The sequence below is a fragment of the Gossypium hirsutum genome, chromosome A03, assembly GCF_007990345.1.
Source record: "Gossypium hirsutum isolate 1008001.06 chromosome A03, Gossypium_hirsutum_v2.1, whole genome shotgun sequence".
NCBI classification, from domain to species: Eukaryota; Viridiplantae; Streptophyta; class Magnoliopsida; order Malvales; family Malvaceae; genus Gossypium; species Gossypium hirsutum.
The window spans coordinates 61,271,438-61,281,200 of NC_053426.1; positions in this window are offsets into that span (position 1 = coordinate 61,271,438).

A 9,763-nucleotide genomic window follows, 5' to 3' on the forward strand; every position below is an offset into this window, starting at 1 on the left:
TTGTGACTCGATCCCATTTCCACTCGGGTATCATGATCGGCTGGAGTAATCCTGAAGGCACTTGATGTTCCGCTTTCACTTGTTGACATATTAAACATCTCAAAACAAAGTCGGAGATGTCCCGTTTCATACCATGCCACCAAAATTGACGTTTCAAATCGTTGTACATTTTCGTACTCCCCGGGTGAATTGACATTCGGCTACAATGGGCTTCGTTCAGAATCTTCGAAATGAGTTCCGAATTCCTTGGAACACACAAACGATTTCTGAACCTCAAACAATCATCATCATCAATTTGAAACTCCGATTCCTCGTTCAGAAAACACTTAGCCCGTTTTGCAAACAATTCATCATCGACTTTCTGAGCTTCACGAATTTGGTGAGTCAATAATGGATTAGCTTTTAATTCAGCTACTAACACACTGTCTGGTAGAACAGACAAATGCACGTTCATCGCTCGTAAAGCAAACAATAACTTCCGGCTTAAGGCGTCCGCAACCACGTTAGCCTTTCCCGGGTGGTAATCAATGACAAGCTCGTAATCTTTCAACAACTGAAGCCAACGTCTTTGTCGCAGATTCAAGTCTCGTTGAGTCATCAAATATTTGAGACTTTTGTGATCCGAAAATACATGGCACTTCTCACCAAACAGATAATGTCGCCATATTTTTAAAGCAAACACGATGGCAGCTAGTTCGAGATCATGGGTCGGATAATTCCTCTCGTGTGGCTTCAATTGTCTCGACGCATAGGCCACGACTCGACCTTCTTGCATCAATACGCAACCCAACCCAAGTAGGGATGCGTCACTATAAATGACAAACTCTTTACCTGATTCGGGTTGCACCAAAATTGGAGCTTCAGTCAAATGAGTTTTCAGTTGGTCGAAACTTTTCTGACATTTCTCCGTCCACTCGAACTTAACATCCTTTTTAAGTAGCTTCGTCATTGGTGTGGCTATCATCGAGAAACCTTTCACAAATCGTCGGTAATAACCGGCGAGCCCCAAAAAGCTCCGAACTTCAGTAACATTCCTCGGAGGTTTCCAGTCAAGTATGGCTAAAATTTTGTTCGGGTCAACTCGAATACCCGACGCGGATACCACATGACCCAAGAAGCTAACCTCTCTTAACCAGAACTCACACTTACTGAACTTAGCATATAACTGCTTATCCCGCAAAATTTGCAGCACTAGCCTCATATGCTCAGCATGTTCGGTCTCACCTCTTGAATAGACCAAAATGTCATCAATGAACACCACTACGAACCGATCCAAATACGGTCTGAAGATCCGATTCATCAAATCCATAAATACTGCAGGGGCATTAGTGAGCCCAAACGGCATCACTAAGAATTCGTAGTGACCATATCTCGTTCTGAAGGCAGTTTTGGGAATATCTGAATCTCGAATTCGCAACTGATAATAGCCCGATCTCAAATCTATTTTTGAGAACACTGAGGCTCCCTTCAGTTGGTCGAACAAATCATCGATGCGCGGCAACGGATATTTGTTCTTTATCGTCACTTTATTCAGCTGACGATAGTCAATGCACAACCTCATGGTTCTGTCCTTCTTCTTCACGAACAATACTGGTGCACCCCAAGGTGAGAAACTTGGTCGAGCGAAACCTCTATCCGTCAGTTCTTGCAACTGAGCTTTCAACTCCTTTAACTCGGTTGGTGCCATACGATACGGAGCTATCGAAATCGGCGTAGTCCAAGGTACAAGCTCAATACCAAACTCTACCTCCCGAACAGGTGGTAAACCCGGTAATTCTTCCGGAAAAACATCCGGGTATTCACAAACCACCGGCACAGATTCGGGTTTCTTTTCTAATTCTTTGTCACCAAGTACATACGCAAGGTATGCTTCGCACCCTTTTCTTACATATTTCTGTGCCAACATTGCTGATATTACAGCTGGCATCCCCTCCAAGTCCGCAGACTCAATTTGGATTACTTCGTTATTTGCGCACCTCAAATCAATAGTCTTGCTCTTGCAATTCACAACCGCATCATGCGCGGTCAACCAATCCAAACCAAGGATAACATCAAATTCATCAAACGGCAAAAGCATCAAGTCCGCCGGAAAACAGGAACCTCGAATTTCCAGGGGACATTTCTTACACACTTTGTCGACAAGCACGTAACGACCCAAGGGATTTGACACCCGAATTACGAACTCAGTAGACTCAATAGGTAAAGTCTTACTGGATGCTAAGGTTTCACATATGTAAGAATGAGTAGAACCGGGGTCAATCAAAGCAATTACATTAGTATCAAAGAGAGTGAATGTACCGGTAATAACATCAGGCGAAGAAGCATCCTCGCGGGCACGTATAGCATAAGCTCTAGCAGGCGCACGGGCTTTGGATCTGGTTATATCATCTCTAGATCCTCTCTGACCACCACTAGCATTGCCCATATTTCCAGATGGTCTACCTCGAGCAGTGGTAGCACCCGGTCTCCCACTCTGATTTGCATTCTGTCCCGACAACCTCGGGCAATCTTTAATGAAGTGGTCAACTGATCCGCATTTGTAACAGGAGCGGTCAGGAAATCTACAACTCCCCGAATGCCATTTACCGCAATATCGGCATTTCGTCCTGTCTCGGCGTTCATTCCCAACACTGGCGACCGAAGTGCCTCGTGTACCCACAGGGGGTCGATCACGATCTCGTCTAAAAAGGCCCGAAGTGCCTCTAAACTGGCCCGCATCATCTCGAAATCTCTTCGATGTCTGTTGAAGAGACCTTCCCGAGGATCTTTTACGAAACTCTCCAGTTCCCTCATCAACTCTTTGCTTTTCTTTTCTAAGCTCTTCGGCTTTACAAGCTCGTTCAACAAGTACCACGAACTCTCGTATTTCAAGAACGCCAACGAACATTTTTATATCTTCATTCAGCCCATCCTCGAAGCGTTTACACATAATAGTTTCGGACGAAACACATTCCCGAGCGTATTTGCTAAGTCTAACAAATTTTCGCTCGTAATCAGTAACCGACATGGAGCCTTGCTTAAGCTCAAGAAATTCCTTCCGTTTTTGATCAACAAATCTCTGACTGATATATTTTTTCCGAAACTCAGTTTGGAAAAACTCCCAAGTTACTTGCTCTCGGGGCACAATAGAAGTCAGAGTACTCCACCAATAGTAGGCAGAATCACGTAGCAAGGAGATAGCACACTTTAGGCATTCATCGGGTGTACAAGATAGCTCATCGAGTACCCGGATAGTGTTGTCTAGCCAAAATTCAGCTTGCTCGGCATCATCGCTATCCATAGCCTTAAATTCAGTAGCCCCATGTTTTCGAATTCTGTCAACTGGGGGCTTATTTGACCTTATTTGGTCCGTTACTGGTGGTATTGTAGGTGCGGGGGTAGTATTTGTCGGGAATGGAGGTTGTGGAACAGCCATATTAGTTCGAATGTATTGGTTAAACCAATCATTCATCACGCTATAGAATGCTTGTCTAGCTTCATCATTCGGATTACTAGCATTAGGTTGAGAGTCTGCCGGCACTGTCCCTTGTGCGGGAGCAGGCGCTACACTCACAAGATCATCAGCTACCTCTCGGTCACGATCGGGATCCATTACTATAAATACACATTTACAATTGTCAGAAATCACCACACTATCAAGTAATCACATAAAATGGCATGTATAGCTAGACCCAAAACATTACGGTAGTCCTAGAATCGACTAAACCGTAGCTCTGATACCAATAAAATGTAACACCCCGAACCCCAGACCGACACCGGAGTCGGACACGAGATGTTAACAAACTTTGAAAAATTTTTCCAGACACTGCCCAGTCTGAGTACTAGTCGCTTCAAAAATCATATCTTGAGTTTCACAACTCGAAAATCAGTTTTGTGATTTTTCCCTGAAACTAGACTCATTTCCCCACCTATGTATTTTTTTCTAGAATTTTTGGTCGGCCAATTAGTACAGTTTATTAGTCAAAGTCTCCCATGTTACAGGGGTCGACTACACTGACCTTTTCCCATTACGACTTGGATATCTCTCTGCACAGAGCTTCAATACTGATGCCGTTTGTTTCTATGGAAACTAGACTCAGAGAGGAATCCATACATATATGGTATGACCCCTAATTACTCTGGTCAATTTATAGTGAATTTCCAAAGGCGGAACAGGGAATCCAGAAACTGTTCTGGCCCTGTTCCACAAGAACCCGAATATCTCTTACTGTACTGTTCATATGATTGTTTCGTTACTTTCATATGAAAGTAGATTCATCAAGGTTCGATTACATAATTTATTCACTATTTAATTCCACTCCTACGAATTCTTGTGATTTTTCCAAACCACACCACTGCTGCTATCAGCCTCTGTTTTCAAAGTAAACCTTACCTATTTTGGGGTTTCATGGACCAACTAGGGCCTTGTCATACATAAGCCCACATATGATCATACTTAGCCATTCCAGTGGCTGATCATTTGCTCAACACTTCCATTCCAACTATAGTTACATCATGAACCATCTATACATTCATAAACACGAAGGGTCTAATGCCATACTCCACTTCTACAAGCCATTTTCGCATGGCTGTACACTTATACATTTCATAAAGTACTCGAAAAACAACAATGGGTAGTCCTATACATGCCATATCAAGATTCAACCAAAATAGTACCCAAAAGAGCCTTTGATAGTGTGGGCGACTTCGACTTCAAGATCCCGAGTCCGATAGCTGGAGAACCAAAAATCTATAAAACAGAGGAGCAGTGTAACGAGTAAGCAATTTATGCTTAGTAAGTTTGAGCAAAGAATTCCAGCATAAACAAAGAATAACACACATTTAGCTAAATGGAATATTTCATAATACGCAATTTACCGATATCAAACTTGCTTCACAACATTAACAACCCTTATGTACATACACAATAGACTAACTTAGCCGAAGGCCGGTAGCTCGTTTATCAACTGAGCGAACATTTATTTGTAAGGGCTCGATTAAATTCAACACATACGTAACATATCCCCATATTGGGATGTTTTTCGAGTATTCGCTGGAATTTTACAGCAAGCTCATTCATTACCAAATCACGTACCTTCGGGATTTAACCGGATATAGCTCCTCGTTCAAATGCCTTCGGGACATAGCCCGGTTTTAGTAACTCACACAACGCCTTCGGGACTTAACCCAGATTTAATAACTCGCACGAATGCCTTCGAGACTTAACCCGGATTTAATAACTCGCACGAATGCCTTCGGGACTTAACCCGGATTTAGTATCTCGCACAAAGGCTTCGGGCTTACCGGAATTGTATCTCGCACAAATGCCTTCGGATCTTAGTCCGGATATATTCACTTAGCACAAAGCCTTCGGGACTTAGCCCGGACAGCATTCAATTAATCATGCACATCTAACAATAATTCATGGCACATTCATATTTCATTTTCATTTGCGAAACTCAAACACAAGGCACATATCGTCCTTGCACATTCGGCTCAATAGCACACATAGAGCATGATTTAATCACATCGTAATTTAAGCTCTCTTACTCAAGAACTTACCTCGGGTGTTGTCGAACGATTCCGCTAGCTATTCAACCACTTTTTCCTTCCCTTTATCAGATTTATTTCCCCTTTGCTCTTGAGCTTAATCAAACAAATAAATTGATTTCATCATTTAGGCATCAAAAAGATGAAACAAGGCACTTAGCCCATATTTATACATTAGACATTAAAGTCTCATACATGCAAAAATCATGCATCAACACAACATATTAGCTAATTTCTTTCCCCATGGCCGAATATGCATGTCTATTTTTGGGGTCGATCTCAACACTTAATACACACATATACACACACTAGTAAAGCATCCTCCCCCTTTTCATCGATTTAACACATGCATTGCTCATCAACATGCAAAGTTACATTCGGCCTTAGCACACATCTTGCTAGCCGATTCTTCTCCATTTAGCAACCAATGCACATATGTGCTCACACAAAAATGCTAAAAAGGAGGTTCAAGAATCATCAAGCCATCATCACATGCATCATTAACAAGCTTCATATTTTGCATGCAATGGCATTAACACAACCTCCACCTAGGCCGATCTTAACTCATCCTCATGCCTCATCACCACAACATCAAACACCAACCAAGAATGTGCATCCATGGTCAAGTGCCAATTCCATCACATAGCAAGATTTAGACCATGGGCCAAGTAGAACTCAAGCTAACAACTAAAACATGCATGCATCTCATGGAACATCATCAAACATACCTTAGCCTAGCTACATGCATGGCCGAATCTCTTCACCTTTCTTCTTCTTTCCTCCTTAAAATTTTTGGCCAAGGATGAACCAAAGGATGAGAAAATTTTTCTTTGTTTTTCTTTCTAGTTTCGGCAAGCATGAAGATGAGAAAAGGATGAACAAAATTCTCTCCTTTCTTTTCTTTAGCTCACGGCAATGGGGGGGACAAACAACTACACACACATTTTTTTTTTGTATTCACCATACTCCTTTTTTTATTTTATTTGTTTTATCCCAACATTTTATGACACAAATTAACATATCTTATTTGTGCCATACTCATGCCATAATTTCCATAAAATAAATTGCACATTTGTTCATCATGCCCATCATGGCCGGCCACTACTAGTAGGGGGGAAATTTGACATGCAAGTCCCCCCTTTGTCCACATGCACTAATAGGTCCTCACACATTGACCTATCACATTTTAGAATTTTCTCACATAAGTCCTATTAACTAAATTGACATGAAATCAACCAAATTGAAGCTTGAAATTTTCACACATTCATAATTACATATTCTAGACAATAAGTATCACATTCAAACATTTTGGTGACTCGGTTTAGCGGTCCCGAAACCACTTCCCGACTAGGGTCAACTTTGGGCTGTCACAGGTTAGGCAGTTAGGTTAAATGTTATATGGTATATGTTGGCATATTTTGATGTATTTTAGGTAGGTTTAAGAGATGGAAATGCTATGACTTGTTGCCTAAGTGTTTTGGATTGAAATTGTTTAATTTTGGAGGCTCTTTTAAGTACACACGATCACCCCATACAACTGTGTGGTCTGATTAATTTTAGGTGCAGGATGTTTCACATAATCCCAGTTTGTTACAAGCCTGACGTCATGGCCGTGTGACCTGATATTTCACAACATCAAGTTATACACAGTTTGAAGATACAAGTGTGTGGTGTAGCATAACCCAGCCTCAGCCTTGTCACACAACGATGTGACCCTGTTTATAGTTTTTTTCACATGTTCTATTCTGTTTCATATTAGTCCTACTTGTTTCCAAACTAATTTTAGGTTTCGTAGGCACGATTTAAGTTCTGTGCTCGCATATATGCTATGAATAATGATTGGATATTGATTATTTATATTTAAATTTATTTTTTAAACTATTTTGAGATATTAATGGATTTGTTAATCAATGTAATACCCCATAACCCTAATTTAGCAACAGAAATGGGTTAAGGGTGTTACATTTTGTGGTATCAAAGTTATGTTTTAGTTGATTCTAGGAGTGAACGTAGCATGTATTGAGCCTAGAAATACATGCCACTTTATAACCTGTGATAGTATGATGACTCCCAATCAGATCAAAGATGTCAGTTGAATTCAATCGAGTAGATTCCGACGAAGTATAAAGTTATGTTCCAACCATCGATCAAGGGGCTGCTCATAATGTGCCCAAATTTCAAGAGTCTAGAGAAGAGGCTCACAATACCTTTCTTAATATAAAGAATGATATGTTTAACGCATATATGAGAGTCAATTTTATGGCTCAATGACCTTCACCCCCTCGTTCTCAAAGCCCTATACGACAGAATATTCGCAGGCTTCCTATTGATAAAGTTTGGATATGTGAAGTAGAAGAGTTTAGCGGTAAAATACGTGATGATTCAACCAGAGCCGAGTACTAGAACAAAAACACACAGAGAGTTCTGGATAAAATTTGTAGCCTTTGAGCATTATTTGATGTGCACATTATCGTTGTTAAAAGAAGAAGCTTTTCACTGGTGATCGACTTTAACTTCTGTGGGTTAATTGGGATTTCTTCCGAATTGAGTTTTGAAAGAAATATGTCAGCAAACAATATTTAAACAAGAAGAAAAATGAATTTCTTGAGTTGAAGCTGCGAAATAGATCAGTTGTAGAATATGAGAGAAAGTTTGTTCAACTCAGTAAATATGCTCATAAGATTGTGTCGATTGAAAAGGAATTTTATAGTTGTTCTGAAAATGAATTGAATAATGAGATTAAAATGCTTGTGAGTGCAATGGAATTGTGTGAGTCCATAATTTATTTGATCGATCTTAGAACATGTAAGAAATTTGTTATCACAAGAAACACATCAAGACAAGAGTTGAGACTTCAATAAATGAAATGTATCCATCATGTTTTCTACTTTCCCACCAAAGAAAAATTAAAGAATCGAGTAGCCATTTTCAGTGTCATCAGGGTTTTTTGTCAGAGATATAATAAAATAGAGTAATGTGATACCACCGATGACTTCAAAAGCCAGCACTGGTAACGTCCAAAATGTAAATAAACCTGAATGCAACTATTGTGACTAAAATCACTCTGGAGTCTGTAGATTGAAAGATGAATCCTGTTTGTTTGTGGATCTCCCGATCATTTTATGAAAGATTGCCTGAATCGAGCTATATTGAACAAAAATTAGAATGTAATCCCTATTTTACTTCTATGAGAGGTAGATGGCTAGGAATTTGAGACCTAATTAAGTTAGTTGAAGCAGAACAAAAGACATAGTTGTTCAATTTGAAGCTCGAGCTCTCACCAAAGCTTATACAATCTAAGAGCACAGGAGGCCTTAGTTCTTAATATTTCTTGTATCTTTTCTATCTTTGATGTTACAATATATGCATTAATTGACTTTGGGTTGAGACATTGCTATATATGCACTATGATAGTAATAGAAAAGAGTTTACCGGTTGAGTCAATTCATAGTCGACTTGATTTGCAAACAGTGTCCACTAAAAATTTAGGATTATGACTTCTTGTTAATTTGATGTTATTCTGGGAATGAATCGATTAATTGTTCATGATGCTATAGTGAATTGTTGACGAAAATGGATTGATTTGAGATGCTAGAATGGTGAATTGATTTTCATTGAATATGCTAAGTCCGATTTTGTTTGAATATGATTTTAGTGATATCTATATAGAAAGTGATTCAATAAAGGCTGTGATGCATTTTATGCATATGTCCTGGATACTAGAGAATCACAAATGAAAGTTGATTAGGTATTGATAGTTTACGAGTGTACAAATGATTTCCAATGAATTGTCGGGTTTACCACCAAAGCGAGAAGTTGAGTTGCTATAGAATTAATGTTAGGGACTGCTCCGATCTTGTTTGCTCTGTACAAAATGTCTCCAATAGAATTAAAAGAATTAAAAGTTCAGTTGCAATAATTAATCAACAGAGGTTTTATTCGACCAAGTGTATCACCTTAGGACGCAGATGTTCTGTTTATGAAAAAGAAAGACAGGTTGATGATATTTTGTATTGATTATTGACAATTGAATAAATTCATAATAAAAAAACAAATATTCGTTGCCTCGTATTGAAGATCTATTTAATCAGTTTAAAACTATTACAGTGTTTTCGAAGATAGATATCTCATTGGGCTATTTTGGCTGTGAGATAAAGACATGAATATAATGAAAATAGCATTTAGAACCATTTATGGACACTACAAATTTTTAATGATGCTTTTCGGATTAACT